Below are 20,761 nucleotides of genomic sequence, written 5' to 3'. Positions count from 1 at the left end.
TTGCACAAAGCAAAATCCCAGAATTAGGGACAAGATGCATGAGCAATTAATCCTGAGGATCACAAGCTAGGACACACAGTGTTATGGGATTTTTAACAAACAACAGAAAATGCATACAGGACTTCAGTTCAGCATTACAGCACTGCACTCGAGTCGCAGACTGTAAGATCAAGATGCATGTATAGTAACATAATCCCAGTGATGGCTGACATATTTAAATACAATACGTGATGTGAATGGTTGATAAAGAATCCAGATTTCTAGAATAATCGAGAGGTACTAAACTTGGTGATATTCTAAAAGTTGTGTCTAATCTTTTGTTTAACCTTCAATTCATGCAACAGGTCTCGGGGTTCACAGGTATTTTTTAAATTTACTCCACAAATGTTCAAAATTCTGCTGAATTCCCAAAGTCTAAACTCGTCAAGTCCCAAATTGGATCTTGATCTAAGACCTATACATTGAGATAAGTCATTACCATTACAGACAGGAATTCCACTCCTGTATCCAGCCCCCACTCCCAAAAAAATTGCCAGTAAATCCTCCAAATATTCCTTCCATCTCATGATCCAAGTTGTAGCCTTTCTCTCCTATTTACATTACTGCACATGGACAAGCTGAAGAGCTCTGCATTGTAACTGAGAGGGGAGGGTAAGATTCAGAGAAAGGCCATTCATGCACTATATAAGGTACATTTTAAACTGTTTTGCGGCAGTTCAGCTAATCCCCAAACAAGAGCAAAGGTAAGGAAAAATGGGGGATCCAGCTGGGGGGAACTGGAGAAGCAGCAAGGAGATGGAGATCATACTTTGCCTACAACTTATGCATGGGAGGAGTAGGAATGTTTTCCAAACTGATGGAACAGGTTTAGATTTATATTCTGCCCAATCCATCATGCTTTTTTATAGACTAAGGTTGCTGCTGACTCAATGAGTTTATCCAGTTGGTAGCTGAGGCATACAGACTGGGAAGGTTCCAGGTTCAATCTCTAGTCTGTGCTGAATTAACTGATATCAGTTAGCACAGCATTAAGGGCGCTATAAATTGGCCTCAACTCACCAGGGTAAGACATTTGCCTACAAATACACAGCCGTAACACTTGACCAAAAATTCTGTGGAATATTTTTAGACGTTTCAATATTAAAGGCATTGCATCAAATGCAAGGAGTATTGTTTGAAAGCAAAAATCAGCCAAGACCATCTAGCACTCCTGCTGGGAGTGGATAGGTGTACACATTGAATGAGTACAGGATTGAGTACAGGATTCAATGTCTCCACTAATTGATCAGCCAACCAACACTGGCTGGATAGGCTCACATATAAATAACAGCCATTTGGATGAAGAATAAAATGGTACCTGGGGCCCATAGAACCATGTTCCAGAAGGAAAACATTCAGAAAGGAAAAGTAACGAGAAAAATAAGCACAAATTACTGAAAGCAATAGAAGCTGAACGGTACTTTAAATTTCACAAGTTGTCAGCACCAGCATCCGCATAAAAGACCAACAAGCACAGGCAACAATTCCAATTCAACTCACTCAGGTGAAGGTATCAGGAAATTCACAACAATCTTTTAAGCAACCACAGCGTAGAAACCAATCTGCCCAGAATTAAACCCAGGATAACATGCATAGGTAAAAATTCATATCTACACCACATGAATTCTGGTCCAAACCTTTCCGCAGCAGAAGGCGAAGTCGCTTAATTCAGATTCTAGTGACCCCCAAGTCAACCGCTTGCAATGAAAATACGCCTTATGGAGTCATGAAAGACTGGTATGCCTGTGAGTTGGTCTATATTTGAGCAAGAATAAGGATGAAGATGCCATTCTTCACTTTAAAAAAAAGAAAAAGCGTCAGTGAAAAAACATATTACTGATTAGTCTGCCTGTCATTTCCATCAAAAGAAATATTACTAGCCTTGTGTGTAAAAAAGCAATTTGGGGATAACAAAATCTTTTCATAAATGATTAAGAAATATGAAAACATTAAATCAGTATTGGTTCACTATCTGCCAGCTTCATTTTTTCAATGTAAGACGCTCTAATAACTATTGGAATGTATTCATTCTTGATCATCTATTCAACAAATGTGTAAACTTCTAGTCTTGTCCCCTTTCTCCCCGAGAGCCCCTAAAAACTCCAATTGATAGTACTCAGAAAGCTTTAACTGCACTGAATTCTTTTGTTCCTCTTTAAATAAGATATTTAAAGTCTCACAGTTCACCAGTTTGAAAAAAACAGAATATTCTGTGTCAATTGTTTTGTGACTAATATCTTAATGTCAAGCTGAATACATTCCAATGCAGTTTAAATGACCTTTCTCACTAATGTAATGGATTTTATTCAACAGTACATTACTTTTAAGCATATTTATATTTTTGAAACTCAAAGAGAATACATAAATTAAAAATATTATGGAACTAAACAAAAAAAATACACAGCAATTGAAACCTTTCAATTGTGAAATTGCAATTCATTTAATTTATATAATGCCTCTAAGATCGCCAATTGTATATTACCTCCAGAAAAATCCCTGACTGCTGAGCACTCCCCAAATTTCCTCACACACAATGAAACTGAAAAACATCAGGTGAGCAACCCTAAAGTGAGCTGAAAACAGATGTTCAAAAGTGAGAAAACGCCATTATAGAGACTTGTAACAGTATTTATTTTCACAAAGAAATAAAGCTGCGCACATCTGAAATACATTAAATAAAAAGAATCACCCCTTTTGTCTGATCTGAGCACCACTGATGCAACTGTGCATGACATAAGGCTGAACATTCCATTAGTGTATGAAACCAACACAAGTATCGAGGTTTGAAAAACCTAATTGGTTTGCAAATAGTTGCAGTGTTACTGACAAATCAAATGCAGATGCAGTAGCTTGTCCATACCAGCTGTCACAATCCACTGATTTCCAATCAATTAAAATTCATAACTCCCCAGAATACCTAAAGCTCCACCAAGTAATGAGAATACATCTGAACATAGAATTGCTGTTAGTTTACCAAAACTGTTAACATAAGTACTTGCTTAATCTAAGTAGATGTATGCCTTATATGGGAACTAAATTTCAAATTAAAATTTACACAAATAAATATAATCACAAACCCTCAAAAAAATTATTTTACATTTCTGAAAGTCAACTTCTAAAAGTTTTGCCTGAAGATTCAAAAATATCCATGCACACATATGAAAGGTTTTTTTTTTACACAATGAAATGATGTTTGTTTGCAAGCAGAAGTCTAAGTATGATCATTTCACATTCACGATCAGTATTTTTATGCCTAAAACTGCCATGCAAAGATTGATCATAGCAAGTTATTTGCAAAACAAAACTGATATTTGCTAAAAACGTTGCACAAGTGTTCAGCTCTTTCCACCATAAATGCTGCATAACCAATGATTTAGTGTATATTTGGATTAGATGAGATACTTAGTAGTACACAAATCACTAAAAAGAAATATGAAGCTACATATTTATCGAATGCACCGTTCAACCTTGGCCATGTGACACGACTCTGAGATCATCAATATATCTCACGTTGTGAATGAACCGAGGAACTTTCCACAAAGGCAAGATAGAGAAGAGAGTATGCAACAAAACAAAACTTCTGCTCGAAACAAGAGAAAAAAAACCAAACCAACTTCCAAAGAAGAAAAACACTGCACAGCTTCAACGCAGTCGCATCCGAAAAGAAACAAGACTTAAAAAACAAAATCAACCTACCCATTTGGGGGGGGGGGGGGGAATAAGCATATACACACACACACACAAACATACACACACACACAACATACACACACACACACAAACATACACACACACACACACAAAAGACAATGAATGCAATGAAACCCAAGATATTCACCAGAGGGAAGGAATTTGGAAAATTACAGCACATAAACGGATGGAGAGGGGGAGAGGGGGGAGAAAAAAATAGTACGACTGCGGAAACGTCAGGGGTTCACACTTACACACACACACACATATATATACACACACACACACAGACACGGGGACTCGGTGTGTAAAGAAAAAAAATTATGTACCCGAGACGGTTATAAAGCGTAAGGAGAAAGGCAAAGTCGGTGCTGGATGGAGCCTGTTTGTTTGCGAGGGGCTATATTGGCGGGCTCTGAACTCCAGCTTCAGGCCCTGTCGGCCCTGTTGCTGCTGTTGCTGCTGCTTTTCTTGTTGGGGGGGAAAAAACGTTAGTCGAGCAGAAGCGGAAAGGGAGAAGGGGGGGGGAGAGAGAGAGAGAGAGGGAGGGAGGGAGGGAGAGGTGGTGGTGGGGGGGGGGGGGGACAAAAAAAAAACAGACACACACACATACACAGACGGACACAGCAACAGCAGCAATAGCAGCATCAGCAGCCGCCCAACATCCGCACGGTCACGGCGCCCTCCTCTTCCTCTATCTCTCTCTCTCTCTCTCTCACTCACTCACTCCTTCCTTCCTTCCTCCCTTCTCCCCGCCACCGAGAGGCTCCTGAAACCTTCTTCCTCTCCCTCTCCTCTCCCGCCCCCCCCCCACCACCATCACCACCACCACCACCACCTCCTCCCCCTCATCCCATCCGAAGAGGAAAAAGTCTCGGCCCGGAGAAAGAGAGGGAGGGAAGGAGGAAAGGAGGGAGAGAGAGAGAAGGAAAGAAAGAAAGAAAGAGAGGAGGAGGAGGGGGGGGGGAGGCACAGAGAGAGAGAGAGAGAGAGAGAAAGAGAGAGAAATGCGCGGTGGCGGCGATAGCCGAGCGAGAAAATGAAGGCGAGAGAGTCTTTTTTTTTTTTTTTTGGGAGGTGGGGGGAGAAAAAAAAGGAGGGAACGAGAGAAAGAAAGAGGGAGAGAGCGGGAGGGGAGAAAGGTTAAAACTTACCGCATGAATTCTCTCTCCCCTGAAATAACTCCAAGATGGCTGTGTGTTGGACGGGGGGGATGCTGGGCGCTGCTCTCTACCCCCTGACCTTTGCCCCCCCTCCTCCCCTCCTTCCTCTCTCTCTCTCTCACTCACTCACTCTCTCTCTCTCTCTCCTCCCCCCCACACCCCCCTCCTTCCCCCCTCCCTCTCAGTCTCGGAGCTGCCACCAGGCGCCGCCAACACCAGTCTCCCGTCCCTCTCTCCAACACACTCACACACACACACACCCCCACACCCCCACCCCCAGGCCCTGGGCTGCTCTTCCCGGCAAAGCCCACAGTGGGGGCCCTGGGGCTGCCCACCTCCCCCCTTTCCTTCCTTCCTTCCTCCTCCTCCTCTTCTTCTCCACCCCGGAGAAGCTCAGCGCCCTCCCCCTGTCTGCGGCCTATCCGCCTGCTCCCCCCCCCACAAAATCCTCAACCACACCTCAAGCGGTTAATTAATGTATTATTATTATTATTATTATTATTTGGGGGGGGAAGAAGGAGAGAGAGAATGCGCAGACCAAAAAAAAACACTCCCCCCCCCCCTCCCTCCCCCCACCCACCCAACACTTTTTATTTCTTATATTTATTCCTTCCTCCTTTCCAGGCGGTGCAGTCCATGGCTGAGCTCTGATGACAGACAGACACAGACAGACAGACAGAGGAGGATGTGAGCGGCCTCTCTATTGCCGCCCAAACCCCCACCTGCACATACATACATATACACACATACATATACACACACACACACACAGGGCCCCATATTCTCGGTGCAAACGATACGTAAATACCACTCCCCTCTCTCTCTCTCTCTCTCACATCACAGAAGGTCCACAGATATATCTCAACAAGTCCCCTTCCTGCCCACTTACGTCCTGTTTGCGAGATGGGATGGATTGGATAAGCTTTAGTTGCTTTGAGTGCTTTTACTTGAGAGAGAGAGAGAGATGTGTCTTGTGTTTGGGGGGCAATCCAGTGACTTCATTCAAAGCCGTTTACTGGCCACCAGAGAGAGAGAGACAGGGGAGGGTTATTCTGCTGGTTTGTAAGGTTTTGTTGATGCTTCACTGGGAGTTTAGTCGCCTCGAGTTCTCCCCGGCTGTATGTCTGTTGGTGGTTGAATGTGGGAGCTCAAGTGTTGTGCGGTGGCGCAGAAATCTTCATTTCAACGGAGGGGTTTCTGTTCACGCCTGGTGCGCTTCACCATCATCAGAACCACGAGATACAATTTTTCTGCCTTACCTCACTGACAGCCATGTTTCATTCTTTTAAGTTGCACACCGGGCTGTTTATTACTCAAGGGCATTTAACTTGGCTGTCATTTGGTTGGTCGTGATGCTTGCAAATAACACAGGTTTTCATTTAGTTCATGTACAGTCAATTCACTGCACAGTATATTCTGTGAAGCACTTTGAGACATCTAGAAGACGTGAAAGGCGCTATATCAAATGCAAGGTTTATTATTGATTTATTATAAAGCCAACTCAGATCACTATTTCATCTCCCTTAACTCCTTCATACCCCTCTCAGACGTTCACCCCACTGCTATCTCCAATCGCCTCAGGAAAAAAATTCCCTCCATGTTCTCCCCTGCCCTAGAATCATCTGAACTCTTGCCCCTCTGGGCTTCCTCCTGAAACGACATACCCTCTTCAGTCACTCTCCGCCACAATTCCCTCTTTGTCATCCTTGCTCCTGTCTCCTCATCCCCCAGCCATCTCCTTTAAGTCACAGGTGCACGTCACTGAATATAGTTGGCACAAATCCAAACTAACAGTCCCTCGCCAGATCTGACAGGACTGCCGCTCTACCCACACCTCAGCTAAATCATCCTACTCCAAAGTCATCCTGGAGGCCAAGGATCAACCCCAAGCTTCTCTTTTCCACCACAAAGCAGATCCTTCCTACCATTCTCCTTACCTTCCAGCTCCACCTCCTTGCCTCCCAGCTCCACCTCCTTGCCCCCTTCTGATGGACATCACCAACCTCTTTCTGTCCACAAGCACCATACCCACTTCCACCCTCAAGAAACCTTCCCTTGACCCATCGTTCTCCAACTACCATACCTCTCCAAAGTTCCTTTTCTCTAAAAGATCCTGGAACAAATTGTGCTTTGCTCATTCCTCTCCAGGCACTCCCTCTATGAACCCCTCAAATCTGCCCCACAACACAGAGACAGCCCTGGTCAAAGTTATAGATGACTTTCTGTCCATCAATGACCAGGACTCTCTTGTCTCCTTGTCCTCGATCTCTCTGCCGTCTTCAATATTGTCATTCTATTCTTCTCCACCATCTCTCCTCTCAACCTTCATGGCATGTCCTTTCCTGGTTTCAATCTTACCTTTCCCATCAACTGCACTATGTATCAACCAATGACTTCTCTTTATGCCCTCGTACCATCATGTGCATTGTTCCACAGGACATGGTCCCAGTCTCTTTGATATCTACATGCTCCCACTTGGTGATGTCATCCGCAGGCATGGGGTTAATTTCCACATGTATGCTGATAGCACCCAACTCAGGACAGTGCCCAGGGATGGGTGCCTGAGCTGTGGACAGGAAGATGGCAGCAATGCTCTTACGCATTTCATGCTGAGCTGTGTTGGTACCTACCATTCCCCTAGTGAGGGCTCAAACCCACACTTGTCGGATGTCAAATGACCAACAAGTGACTTTCCTCCTGGGGGGAAGATAAGCGGGGTCTTCCAGCTGAACTGGTTCCAAGGTGATATGTTTGGTAACAGAATGTCAGTATTAAGCCAGCCCTCTGGCAGTCTCAGAAGTCCAGTTGGTTCTTCAGCCAGGTAGGTTCACAGTACACCACGGCACTGCTGATGACAGCACAGCCAGCCTGGCTCATCGGCAGGACTTGGAAGGACAGACTAGCCACTGGGAGCAGGAAATCCTCCCCATTCAGCTCTTGTTAAACCTGCAAGCCAAAGACCTAATGGGTGTCGTGGTCCTACCTGGACAAGCAGCGAGAACGATTGCCAGACAAACACTATCAATGGCAAGCTATGTGGATTTAGCTGGTTAGATTCCAGCAATATCTCAACACACACTTTGAGGTCCCCAAGCCTTGACTCTTGCCAACCTGCACCTTATACTCTCTGGAATTAAGTAAGTAGGATGTGTCCCTCAAGCGAGAGAGTGCACATTCCATTTCAATAAATATCTTTGGAATTTCCGTGTAAGTGGGATGCATGGAACTCGTTTGGTTTGGATACTCTTAAGCATGGAAAAGGGTTTCTGCATGTGTCAGACATGTGGCCGACCAAAACAAATAGAATGGCCACAGAGGTAAGGCCTTGGATGTTCCACCTGCCCCTATGGACTCGTGCTCCAGCAAAAGTCAGTGCTTTCAGAGAGCGTGTGGGGAATTGATGAAAGCATTTTGAAAAGAGTATCAGTATACTTTATGAGTTGTCTTGCATCAGGTTTGATGTCTTCCAACTTTTTTCAATAAAAAAGCATTGTTTTCCTGCCAATAATGCAAATACTGCATTTATCTGCAGTTTGTAGCAATGATCAACCAACTGAGGAACATCTCTAGGATAATTGTGTTTGTTGTATTTAAGTGTGTGCTACAAGCGAACAACAAACAACATGTTCAGATGATACATATGTAAGAACCAAGACAAGCAGTTTTATCAACATTTACGGTTCATGTTTGAAACATCAATATTTATATGTGTAATTAATGCCTCTATATTGCAAACTATAAAAACACCATAGATTTGTGTTATTGTATAACATGTGCATTAAATTTATTTCACTGGTTTACACTACAGTTTGCAAACAGAATCATGGTTGGACAAAGTTAAAACCAATGTTGGCTTCACTTTGCACCAAATGGCATTCACTGTTTGACTTCTGAAATAGTTTCTCACTGGTGGCCCACATGTTTGCAACAATAATTACTTATTAATTTGATTGTATCTTGACACTACAAGTGATTGGTTAAGGTAGACAATTCCACACAAAAGTAATGGCTTATTTCCAGCAATTGATTTATGCACTGGGAACCTGCCAAGTGCTCACCTATTATAGTGCAGGCAATCTTTCATCTCCATTTACCTGTTCTCTCATGTCTAGCCTTCTCTGACTTCCAAATTTTACCCATCTCCATCACCTTTTCCTTGCATTGTTCTCTGCCAGTGAGGTGGAACACACTGGGTAGGGATTTATAGTGAAGACCCAGTGTATTCCACCTCTCTGAACGCACATTACTTTTGTTTTAAATCTACACAAAGGGTAAAGGGTAGTGAAATAAACAAATAAAATGTACTTTAATTGAGAAAACTATAAGTCTAGTTATAACTATAACTATAAGGTGTTGAGGGAAGATATATTTAGGCAGTTGTATTCCTAGATTTATAACGGTGTTTGTCCTTTCATTCTCACAATGTGGAATGTTTAACTGGATGATAATGATGCCCTCATATGAAAGGACTTGCTCTAGAAACCAGTATGCTATATCACAGCGATTTGCTCCTAATTCAGATTCATTTCTCCTCATTATCACCATCATTGCTGCATTCTTCTCTCCAATTCCTGTCTCCAGTCATTGCCCTGCTCAGTCTGAAGTTAAAAGAATGCCTCCTTAAAGTACAGTTGTTTTTGAGTAGTTCTTTGAGTTTGGATGAAAGTGTTCTTAGGCATTCTTGTTATCAAGACAATCTTCCACTTTTGTAGGTCATGGAAGGTTAGCACAAATGGGAACTGAGATTATAGATCACAAGGAAGGATCTGTGACATTGGTCACAAATCGTGACTACAACAACAACTTGCACTTATATAGTGCCATCCATGCAGGGTAGCGTCTCGCCTTAACAGTGGCGGAGCCTGACTCCGAGTCAGAGAGAAGTGAGGAAGGTGACCTTAAGGGTGGTCGAAAAGGAAGGTTTTCAGGGGGACTTGAAAAAGGCAAGAGAGGGATTGAGGGAGAATGTTCCACAGTTTTGGGGTTTAGTGGCTGAAAGCACGACACAAGTTCACATCACAAGTGTTGATGTGAACCAGAAGAGCAGAATCTAATCAGTTTAATCTTGAACCTACATAAACTGCTAGACAAAAGGAACGGCTAAAGAAAGATGTGTACATCTTGCCAAACATTTCACAAGCTAAAAGGAAAAAAACCTTCAAAAGACACACCTGATTTCAGAGAGCTTTAAACAAGTGTTGATGGTGCTCCAAAAATTAATCTCACTGCTTTCACTCTTAATCACTACCCATTGACCCCTGGTGAATGCACTTGTTAGCACAGGCATACCAGTAAGGTTAATAATTTGGTGGAGTCCTGTAGCTCAGTAGTTAGAGCACTCGCTTTGCAAGTGAGAGACCTGAGTTCAATTCCAGGCAGGGCGAAACCTTGGGCAAGTTTCCTTACTCCACACGCCTAATAATAATCCCTCCAAAACCCTCCAAAATAATAAATTGGTCATTTTCAATCTACGACTGTTTGTGGGACATTGCTGTACGCAATTGGCTGCCACGTTCGCCCACAAATATACAGTCAATTCACTTTACAGTGTGTTCTGTGAAGCGCTTTGGGACGTCCTCCCGACGTGAAAAGCGCTATATCAAAAGCAAGGATTATTATTATTATTATTCAGCCTAGGCAGTTTCAGCCAATTGGTCCATAATACAGTAAAATGATCTAAAGATTTTCAAGATACAAAACTATTTAATTTTATGGTAAATTCAATAGTTTTTTAAAAAAATATATCATTGAGACATCAATCTAGTAAATAGAAGTTGACCTTAGGAATGTGAAGTTTGTCTCTTGAATACTAATTGTAGCCTATAATTAATCAAAAATAATAATCTCTATTTGATATAGAAGCTTATCACAGTACTGAACTGTATCAAAGCACTTCATGTACTTTACGTTAATGTACTGTGGCTGTATAATTGGAAGCAAACAATTAATTACTGTAAGTAGAAGAAGCTCTCTGAATGATTTGTGCAGTATCTAAATGGAAAAATAGTTGAAACGCCAAGTTTTCAGAGCAGATTCTTCCAGCTTAGCTACAATATTGGCAATAGTGCTCCTATTTAATTATTTTTATTAAAAAAATTACAAAGAGTCTTACACTTTCTGCACTCTCTTTTGCTTGGTAATTTTAAAATCATTAATGTGCAAATGCTTTAATTTCATCAAATATTCACAATCAAATTTTCTTCACATCGCAGACATCTTGAATGAAGGAACTTGTCATCTAAACCCTGATGGGAGCTGTACTTTGTAGCAGCTCATAGCTTTCTGGGACTTGTAGTTTGTTCCTATGAGATAGATTACTCTTGGGAGTAAGAAGGAAAAGACATGTTGATCAGCATTGGTATAAATGTTTCCCTTATTCAGACACAAGACACATATCAGCTCCTGGAAGAATTTACTCTGCAAACTTAGTTTAGCTTCAAAGACTGCCATGTTGCATATTTTTCGTCAACAAAATCCACAGTGAATGTAATTTACAGTATACAGTACCCTGTGAAACACTTTGAGACATCTTTACAATGTGACAAAATGCTATATCAAATTCAAGGATTATTAGTGAACTGCACTGGACACTGCTTATATTGTAGTGCAAACATTTACAGTAACATTTTAGGAATTTAGTCCAAACTGTATACCTGTATCTGGAACTGGTCACATATAACATTAAATGCATGGATTATTATTTTTATGATTGTCTAGAAGAACAAGAATAGCATTATTATGTGAGCATCATCACCTCCAAGCTCCTCTTCAGCCACACACACCATTTTGTTATCAGCATATATCACTACTCCTTCATCATTGTTGTGTCAATATCCTTTCCAGAAGCACATGCTTTGCATTCAGGTGCCTCATTGTTTCCACAACTTCCTATTTCCAGGATCACACATATCTTTAAATCATTCACCGAGGAACATTTTGTGATGTGATAGACAAAGTTTAGCACACACTCAAAATTCATTACCTCCTTAAATGTATCAAATGTGTGATATTCCTACACTTCAAAGATTTACTATTGATAGTCATCTTGACATTTTGACATCTTGACACTCCTTGACATTTGATGTAATTCAGAGAATGTCTGTTTCCTGATGTGTTCAGACAAAAAGACCCTGAACTTTCAGAAATCCTGCTATTCCATAGAATTTCTGCTACTTTAAATGGTCATTGATTGTTTTTTTAAAACAGATAAATGAAGCATGAAGAGTTCACCATAAAAGCTCCAGGCATCAAGCAAAAATGGGCTTTGCGAATGCTTTAATCAATTCTAAAAGTTTGTTTGAACCATACCAGAGAAAAAAAAGTCAAAAACTACCATGATTCTCGCTCTCGCCTACAAATAAAGTCATTTCAACAATTCTCAGAGGTGATTTGAAATGTTTCGATGACCCGATAAAGGATCACAGGTACTTCTGTCACAGATAGTCCTTGTCCCAATTATCACAACAATGGGATTCATAGGAGCAGAACCCAGTTGTGGAGTAAGCAATTCTGATCTCAATAACAACTTCCCTGCATTATCTGAAAACGTTCTCACACTGTTCCTTCAGAAAGACCAGGATAAATCATGTTGTTCTGTCAATCTTTCTAACTGTATATGTAGCTCTTCTAAATTGAATCATCCTCTGTGCTTAACCATCAGCATTTCCTGCCAGTGTTGCGTTCCTTTATTTTCAGATGTTGCCAACTGGGAATTCACGGTTTACAAGTCACAAACTGGAATTCTGCAAACCAGATGTTGTGGTGAATCCAGTTTGTGAAGATCAAAAATTGGACCCTATTAACATCCATTTTGAAATTTTACTCCAAAGCATGCAAAATCCCTTTTTTTTCCAAAACAGAAATACTGTACATACCTTAAGCAAATCTAGGCTTCTACAATGCACTCAATTCAGTCTTTCAACAACCTACAAACATTTTTCAGCAACAGACAACAACAAACTCCAGGCTTCTGTCTGCAAACCAAACCTAAATATCTCAAAACAAAACAAATGTTCTTTGAACACAGCTGGAGGTGCAAGTTAAATGTTTACATCTATTAACTCAATGTTTTGGTTTGTGATATAATAACATTCCTTGCATTTGATTATCATCAAAACATTATTAAAACATCTCAAAGTGCTTCACAGGTTTTAATATAGATGAATGCAGCAACCAAATTTGCACACAATGATGTATATGAAGCCATGAATTAAATGACCAATTTTATTTTGAGTGATTGTTAGGCAGGAACTGGAAAAAACTCCCTTCTCTTTCCAAAAGTGCTATGGGATCTTTAACATCCACCTAGACAGACAGACAGACAGGGCGGAACCAAAGGACTGCATCTCTGACAATACAGTGCACCCTAGCACTACATTGAAGTGTCAAGACTGTGAGTGTAGAGTGCAGACATGGGGCTTGAATTCACAGTCTCCTGACTCAGAGGTGAGAGTGGTACTTACCCAATCAGACTGGAACCTCAAATCAGGAGAGATCCACTTTTAGCAATAGATATTCACTGCACCAAACCCTGACTGACACATCTGCATTCAAATACACTCTGACATCTCTTTGCTGGCTGTAATCATCCCAAGTTAAATAAGCCTGGAGCTATCTCAACTCAGTTATCAATAGATGTCCTTCCTCGCCATAAATTAGCCATCATTCAGGACTAAATTGGCAATCTTCATCAGAAACACCAGGATGGCTGATGTGGAATATATTTGAGAACAGATTATATCTGCAAGAACCATCAATTATGCTTATCCTGGGTGTGATTGTTACTGACGCTTCTGTTTGCAGGATTAGCTTCCAACACCTTGAAAATGTATCCCCCAAAGTATTAAAAACAATCAGTTAACTAATGCTCGGATGAACAAGTGAAAGGTGAATGAATTTAAGATACAGTTCTCAGAAGACACTAGTACCTTGTCAGCAGCCATCAATAGATTTAAACTAACAATCTCGTAAACCAGAGATACATTCACACAGTAATTAAGCAAGTGGAATTAGGTAAATTAGGTCCAGTTAGTAAAATTGATTGATCCTGTCTCTATTACCACAACAACTATATGTCCCAGGTTTTAGAAATACACCATTTACAGTATTGCTTAAAATATGCAGGAAAGATTTGTTTTTCCTTCTATATTCTAAAACGTTGCTGTGTAACGCATGCAAGGTAAATATTGAATCAATCAATTACACTGTAGCAAAACCAAATATTTTATATATTTTTTGTAACGTTCACATGGTTAGCTGAACAGATTGGAAACTGCTCTTTTACTTATCCCTAGTCCAGCATCAGACAACCACTGTCCCATAACATTAGATTTTAACTACCTGGCACTGCAGTGGTTTAAACTTCCTAGCTCATTGACTCCTTACTCTATTATTGTTGTAAAATTAAAGATGGTAATGGTTCATATCTTACTGAGATATCACTTGGCGTTCTAGCTCTGAATTTTGCCTCAGCAAAAATACATTATGTACATGTGCGAAATGTCCTTCTTTGGGCATTTGAGATGTGTGACTGGAGTGTTGAGTGGTGCTGATAAGATGGCAATTCCACAATCTTCAGCTTCACTTGGGTCGATTAGTTCGGCTGGATTTGTAGTGCAGAAGCCACTTTAGGATGCAGTTCTGCTGTGCTGCCTGCAGAGATCATTTCAATTTACATTGCAGAATGGTTCCTAAAGCACTGGACACACATTTAAATAACTGTGTTTAAACAAGCTTTTAGCTAATTACTTGATTTACCATTTGTAATTTTTTTTGTCAGGGCTTGCTATTATGTCCCCAAATGGCAAAATCAATGGCACGTGGGGGGAGGGGTGATGAAAAAATAATGCTTTGCTGCGCTATACTGGGTCTGGCATGAATGAATGCTTCAGTTTCTCAACCCAACATGGCTAAGAAACAAGATCCCCTCTGCTGGCAAGTGTTTAACTAGGAGGAGCTCACCCACCTCTTTATGTGCAGGCCTCTGGCAGAGTTACAATCACCTTAGTTGCTCACCACTTTGCTGCCAACCTCAAAGCTGTTTTCAGCAGCAAAGTAAATGGGCCATTAAATTAGCATTTTGGGTAGCGTTAACTATGGTTTGTGATACTCGGAACCTTCAATTTAATTCCTACATCTGTGATTCCAAGTTTACTGTACAGTGCTTACAGCAAATGTAATTTGGGCCAAGACCAGAGAATGTCTAACTACATTAAAATACTTCAAACTGACTTCTTAAAGTTAATGATACTTTGCGAAACTTATCCACATTTTAACCCAGAGATTTGCTCGTCACTCATAGACTATGATGAAATAAACCGATGAATACACACTTGATTTGGGAATAAAATATGTGCTCATGCACTGAAGAGTAACATGTTTTTTCTAGACAATATCTACAGTAATTAGACGTAATATTGAATAAATACTTCAGTATTTATATCAAAGAAATTGTTTGATTTATTAAGTGAAACTGTTTTTCAAGGTATCTGATATTCACTTTGATGCATTCACTGTTCATTCGGGTACTTTACTACATAGGAATATAAATTGGCCATTCAGCCCCTTGAGCTTGTTTCACCATTCAATTGGATCATGGCTAATCTGTACCTCAACTTATTCCAATTTCCTGCTTTTTCACCATATCACTGACCTACCAAAAATCTATCAACAACAACAACAACAACAACAAGATTCCATTTATAAAGCGCCTTTCACGTCAGGAGGACGTCCCAAGGCGCTGCACAGTTGGGTCATGACCCGAGCAGGGGGGAAATGGTCAGGATGAGGGGAGGGAAGGGAGGGAGCGAGGAAGGGGGAAATGGTCAGGGTGAGGGGAGGGAAGGGAGGGAGCGAGGAAATGGTCAGGGTGAGGGGAGGGAAGGGAGGGAGCGAGGAGGGGGAAGAGAGTCGAGAGGGGAGCTGAAGGCACGGTCAAAGAGAAAGGTCTTGAGACCGGCCTTGAAGGAGGAAAGGGAGGAGGCGGCGAACGCACTGGGGGATGGAGTTCCAGAGCCTGGGGGCTGAGAGGCTGAAGGTGGTAGGGCGGTTGGGGCGGGGGACGTGGAGCAGACCGGAGCCAGAGGAACGGAGGGTACGGGCAGGTAGGTAGGGGGATAGTAGGTTGGAGAGGTAGGAGGGAGCAAGGCCGTGAATGGCCTTGTAGGTGAGGATGAGGATCTTGAAATCAATCCTCTGGGGGATGGGGAGCCAGTGGAGGCGAGCGAGGGTGGGAGTGATGTGGTCCTGAAGCCTGGTGCGGGACAGTACACGAGCTGCAGAGTTCTGAATGACCTGCAGCTTGTGGAGGGAGGTGGCGGGAAGGCCGGCGAGGAGAGAGTTCCCGTAGTCCAGCCTTGAGGTGACAAAGGCGTGAACCAGGGTTTCAGCAGCGTGAGGGGTGAGGTAATGGTGTAGTCTGGCGATATTCCGGAGGTGATGGAAGGCGGTGCCAGTTGTGGTGCGGATGTGAGGGAGAAAGGACAGCTCAGGGTCGAACAAAACGCCGAGGTTCCTGACTGGCTTTGAGAGGTGGAGAGTGCAGCCTTGGATGCTGGTGGTGTCAGCGCCTGAGGTGCGGAGGCGCTGACGTGAGCCAATCAGGAGGGCCTCGGTTTTTCGCACGTTGAGCTGAAGAAAGTTGTCTCTCGTCCAGGACTCGATGTCGGACAGGCAGGCTGTCAGGACATTGGTGGTCGTGGAGTTGAGGGTAGAGGAGGAAAGGTAGAGTTGGGTGTCATCCGTATACATGTGGAAGTTAACTCCATGTCTGCGGATGATGTCACCACAGGGGGAGCATATAGAGGGTGAAGAGGAGGGGACCGAGGACAGAGCCCTGAGGGACACCACATGAGACAGTACGGGGGGTGGAGGAGAAGCCATTCGTCGAGACAAAGTGAAGACGGTGAGAAAGGTACGACCTAAACCATTCAAGGACAGTGCCTTGAAGGTTGAGGTGGGAGGACAAGCGGTGGAGTAGGATAGCGTGGTCGACCGTATCGAATGCTGCCGATAGGTCGAGGAGGACGAGGAGACAGAGGGAGCCCTGGTCACAGATGGTCAGGATATCATTGGTGACCTTGACCAGGGCAGTTTCTGTGCTATGGGCAGCACGGAAACCTGACTGAAGGGGTTCGAAAAGTGAATGGGTGGAAAGGAAAGAGCCTTTCAACCTCACTCTTTAAGGTGTGGATGGATCAACAGCCTTTTTTTTGGGGGGGAGAGTTCAACATTAGATGAGAAGTAAGATTCAGATAAAGAAGGCCCTTTAGTCCATCTGATCTCACCTTCCCAGAACACCTCCCTCCCATCCTCACATTGCAGCATCAAGTTATTTTTATGAAATGATTCCAGTGTCCTGGCCTCACCCACCTTTCCTAGTAATCTGTTCCAGTTATTAAATATCCTCTAGGTGAAGAATTACTTCCTGATGTCTTCTTTGAAATTACACTTTGCAACCCAAAGCCTGTGTCCTTTTATTCAGCTGTCTTGGTGAATTTTAAAGTATTGCTCTGGATTTACTTTCTCAATTCCATTCAAATGCCTTCTTTATTTGGTGCCGATTCTAAGTAAATACACTTAGTCAAATTGTATTTTTCCAATAATTGTTTTAGGCAGCGTAATGACTCAGAGGTAAGAGTGCTACAAATTGAACTAGACTGACACCTACAAATTAGACACATATGGGGATAACATTTTACCTCAATTTACTCTATAATCAGAGTTTTAGAATGCCCAAAATGTGGCAAATGCTACTGACATGTATCCTTTCAAGATTGAAAAGCCTAGCTTGCCTAATTGTTGCTTATTCCTCTACTCATCCTCACTGCTCTCCTCCTCATTGCCTGTAGGGCATGGGCAGCCCTATATGTTATGGTGGCCAGAGCTATATGCAGTACTGTATATGTAGCTGACCAGTGCACTCTGCAGCCTGAGTATGATTTGGGGGGATCTGAACTGAAATCATTGACAATATAGTTTAGCAGACTGTTTGCCTTGCTTATTGTTGCTTCACATTGTTTTAACTTTGTGAGTCAACGAGCACCCTTAGATCTTTTCAGCTTCTCTTTCGACAATTTCTATCCTATTTATGAAGTACATGTGCCTCCTATTCTTACTTGCTCTATGCAATAAGTTGCATTTATCTATATTGAACTTAATTTGCCAGCCAACAACCTATGTGTTAACACCAAATGAAAAGGTTTTATCCCCACACACGTGGGAATAAAATTCTATCTACATTTATTCTATAATTGTGCAATGTTGAAAGCAGTGGCCACAATTTGCATTTAGCACTCTGATTAACCATTCACATGATTGTAAAATCTGATGCATGAAGCATTCCCTTATTTTCCAGCTCTCACCATAATTAAAATTCTAAAAAGAACTGCATCTATTCAGGAGAGCATAAATATACACGTGTAAACAAAATGTATACACAAAATATGAAAGTAGTTTGAATAGTATGGATTTAAGGAGTCTTGTTGATAATCTAAGAATTATTGCAAAGGCTATCACTAAAATGGTCCAGCATGAAGTCATTAAAGTTATTTGGCCACATGATTTATTATTTTCTTTATTTGGTGCTCATAGTAAGTAAATACATTCAGTCAATTATATTTTTCCAATAATTGTTTTAGGCAGTGTAATGACTCAGAGGTGAGAATGCTTCCAATTGAGCTAGATTGACACTGACAAATTAAGACACACATGGGGATAAAATATCTACATTTATTCTATAATTGTAGAGTTTTAGAATGCTTAGAATTTTAGAAAATTGTTTTATTCAGTTTTAACTTTGAAGATGGTTTCTGTACATCTTAAGAGATCTCTACATAAAAACGCCTTCAAAATTCAGGCTGTTTGAGGGAAATGGCTAAATTCTGTATGTTCATAAAATGCTGCATCAATAGAGTAAATCTAGACGCAGGCGGAATTTCTACCACCTCATCTGTGAGAATTAGCACTGATGTGAGTGCTTGTGTAACTTATGCACAAAATGGAGAAGCAGGAAGCCACACTTAACAACAACTGAGGTTTGCAGCTAATTGTAGAAGGGGTGAGATGAGGAAGTCTGTCAGCATTGGAAAACACAGCAAGCCACCAGACCCCAGAGGAATAACTTGCATTGGAGACACATTGAAGTCATTAAATGCAATGTCTCACAACCCATATATGTGGAATATACATTTAAATAATGGACTGGGGTGGGGGAGGGGGAAATCAACGCCTCCAACCCACAAGAGCACTTCCTAGAAGAAATGGTACACCCAGTAGAGATGAAACATGCTATTCCACTTTAGGGCTCACAAACTGACAAAGGTCTCCACTTGAGATAAATGATTCAATGAAACAGTAACATGTTTATTTCAGCTGTAGGGTTAATATTACAGTGACTGGAATGTTGTTCTACTCTGATGATTAATTTAGCACATATTGAAAGAATTGTTACATTAAGTGATGAGAACAGAATCATCTCATTTATTGTTGAAATACAGTGCAGTCCAATTATAATCCAGTGGTTGCAATCCATACAATGTAATTGCATTAAAAGGGGTAGAATTTAGAAGAAAATAGGCCCGAAAAATGTGAAGGAGTTAAGATGGGAGCAGGGGGAGTTTGCCTCAATCTTACCATCATTTGACCATAATAGCAGAAGCCCTGAATGCTTTAGCCAAACTGAGAGCAAATTGCATTGCAGTGAGACTATTTAATAATAAAACCTAAAAATAATAATAATTTGGTCACTTCAATCCGTGACAGTTTGTGGGACATAGATGTGGGCAATTGGTTGCCGCGTTTTGCCCACAAAATATTCTGTGAAGTGCTTTGAGACATCTCAATGACATGATAAGGCACTATATCAAATGCAAGGATTATTATTATTATGAATGGAGCACATTATATCACAGCCACTCAGACGCACTTTCAGGGTTGCCGGGGTCATCAATGGTGTTGATGGTTTCTCTTCAACCGTGCTTTCACCCCTCCTCTCGACTCTCTACCCCCTCCTCGCTCCCTCCCCTCACCCTGACCATTTCCCACCTGCTCGGGTCCTGACCCAACTTTCCAGCGCCTTCGGACGTCCTCCCGATGTGTAAGGTGCTCTATAAATGCAAACTTGTTGTTGTTGTTGTTGAAGAGCCTTGTTGTGCTCCGAGCAGGAAGCTCATTCCCAGTTTGAAGTCTTACTGTGATATATCCAAACTCACAGTATACTGAAGTGCATTATAACAGGGACAGGGACATAATAAGTGAGCTGATCATTTTAAAAAATGGGACGTCTAAAAGGTTAAGACAGGATGCATGACAAAATCAACAGGGATGGAAGAAAAGAAAGAAAAGAAATTGACTTTTAAAAATAAGGCTAACCACTTAAATGATTTCCCACTCAAAAGCAACGCAAGTAGTGGAAGCTCCATTAATAGAAACAACATCATCTTAAGTTACATGTACATTGTAAAACGATGAGAAAAATAGCTTTTTGAGTATTGCTTGACTCAACACTATTGGATGCTACAACAACATGCATTCACATCGCGTCCTTCATATAGGATAACTTCTCAATCGTTTTGCAAGGTCAAGTGCTGGATGAGAAGGGGAGAAGGTGGGGGAAGGTGACTGTTCACGTGGAGTTGTTTCCTGAACAACTGCTTTGAGAAAGCTGCTTTTTCTAACATTTCAATTAACATCCATCATGTCAACTATTTTGAAAGTCTGCATTAACAGAGTAAATACAGCTGCCATTGTTTTGTAAAAGTCAAAACAGTTGAGATGATGGATATTAATTGAAATGTTAGAAACAGCGACAGCAACGGAATTATTTTGGTTGGAATCTTATATGGGATCTATTTCTTTTCCGCACTCCTTTG

General features: G+C 41.6%; 1 protein-coding gene across 3 annotated transcripts in view; it reads right to left on the bottom strand.

Moving 5' to 3' along the window:
* cnot2 (CCR4-NOT transcription complex, subunit 2) overlaps window positions 1-4,987 on the bottom strand; it is a 72,346-nt gene extending 67,359 nt beyond the window's left edge. Inside the window, exon 1 of one of the 3 annotated variants that reach the window (XM_042335192.1) lies at window positions 4,884-4,987. The gene's annotated coding sequence lies outside the window, so the exon portion shown is untranslated. Of the gene's footprint in view, window positions 1-4,058; window positions 4,259-4,883 lie in introns of those variants that run through there. The other 2 variants (XM_042335190.1, XM_042335191.1) reach the window with 2 other exon arrangements.
* Between the last annotated feature and the right edge of the window lie 15,774 nt (window positions 4,988-20,761).

This window comes from Callorhinchus milii, unplaced genomic scaffold (assembly GCF_018977255.1).
Source record: "Callorhinchus milii isolate IMCB2004 unplaced genomic scaffold, IMCB_Cmil_1.0 Scaffold5, whole genome shotgun sequence".
In the NCBI taxonomy this organism is placed as follows: domain Eukaryota; kingdom Metazoa; phylum Chordata; class Chondrichthyes; order Chimaeriformes; family Callorhinchidae; genus Callorhinchus; species Callorhinchus milii.
This window is presented reverse-complemented; position numbering and strand designations above follow the sequence as displayed.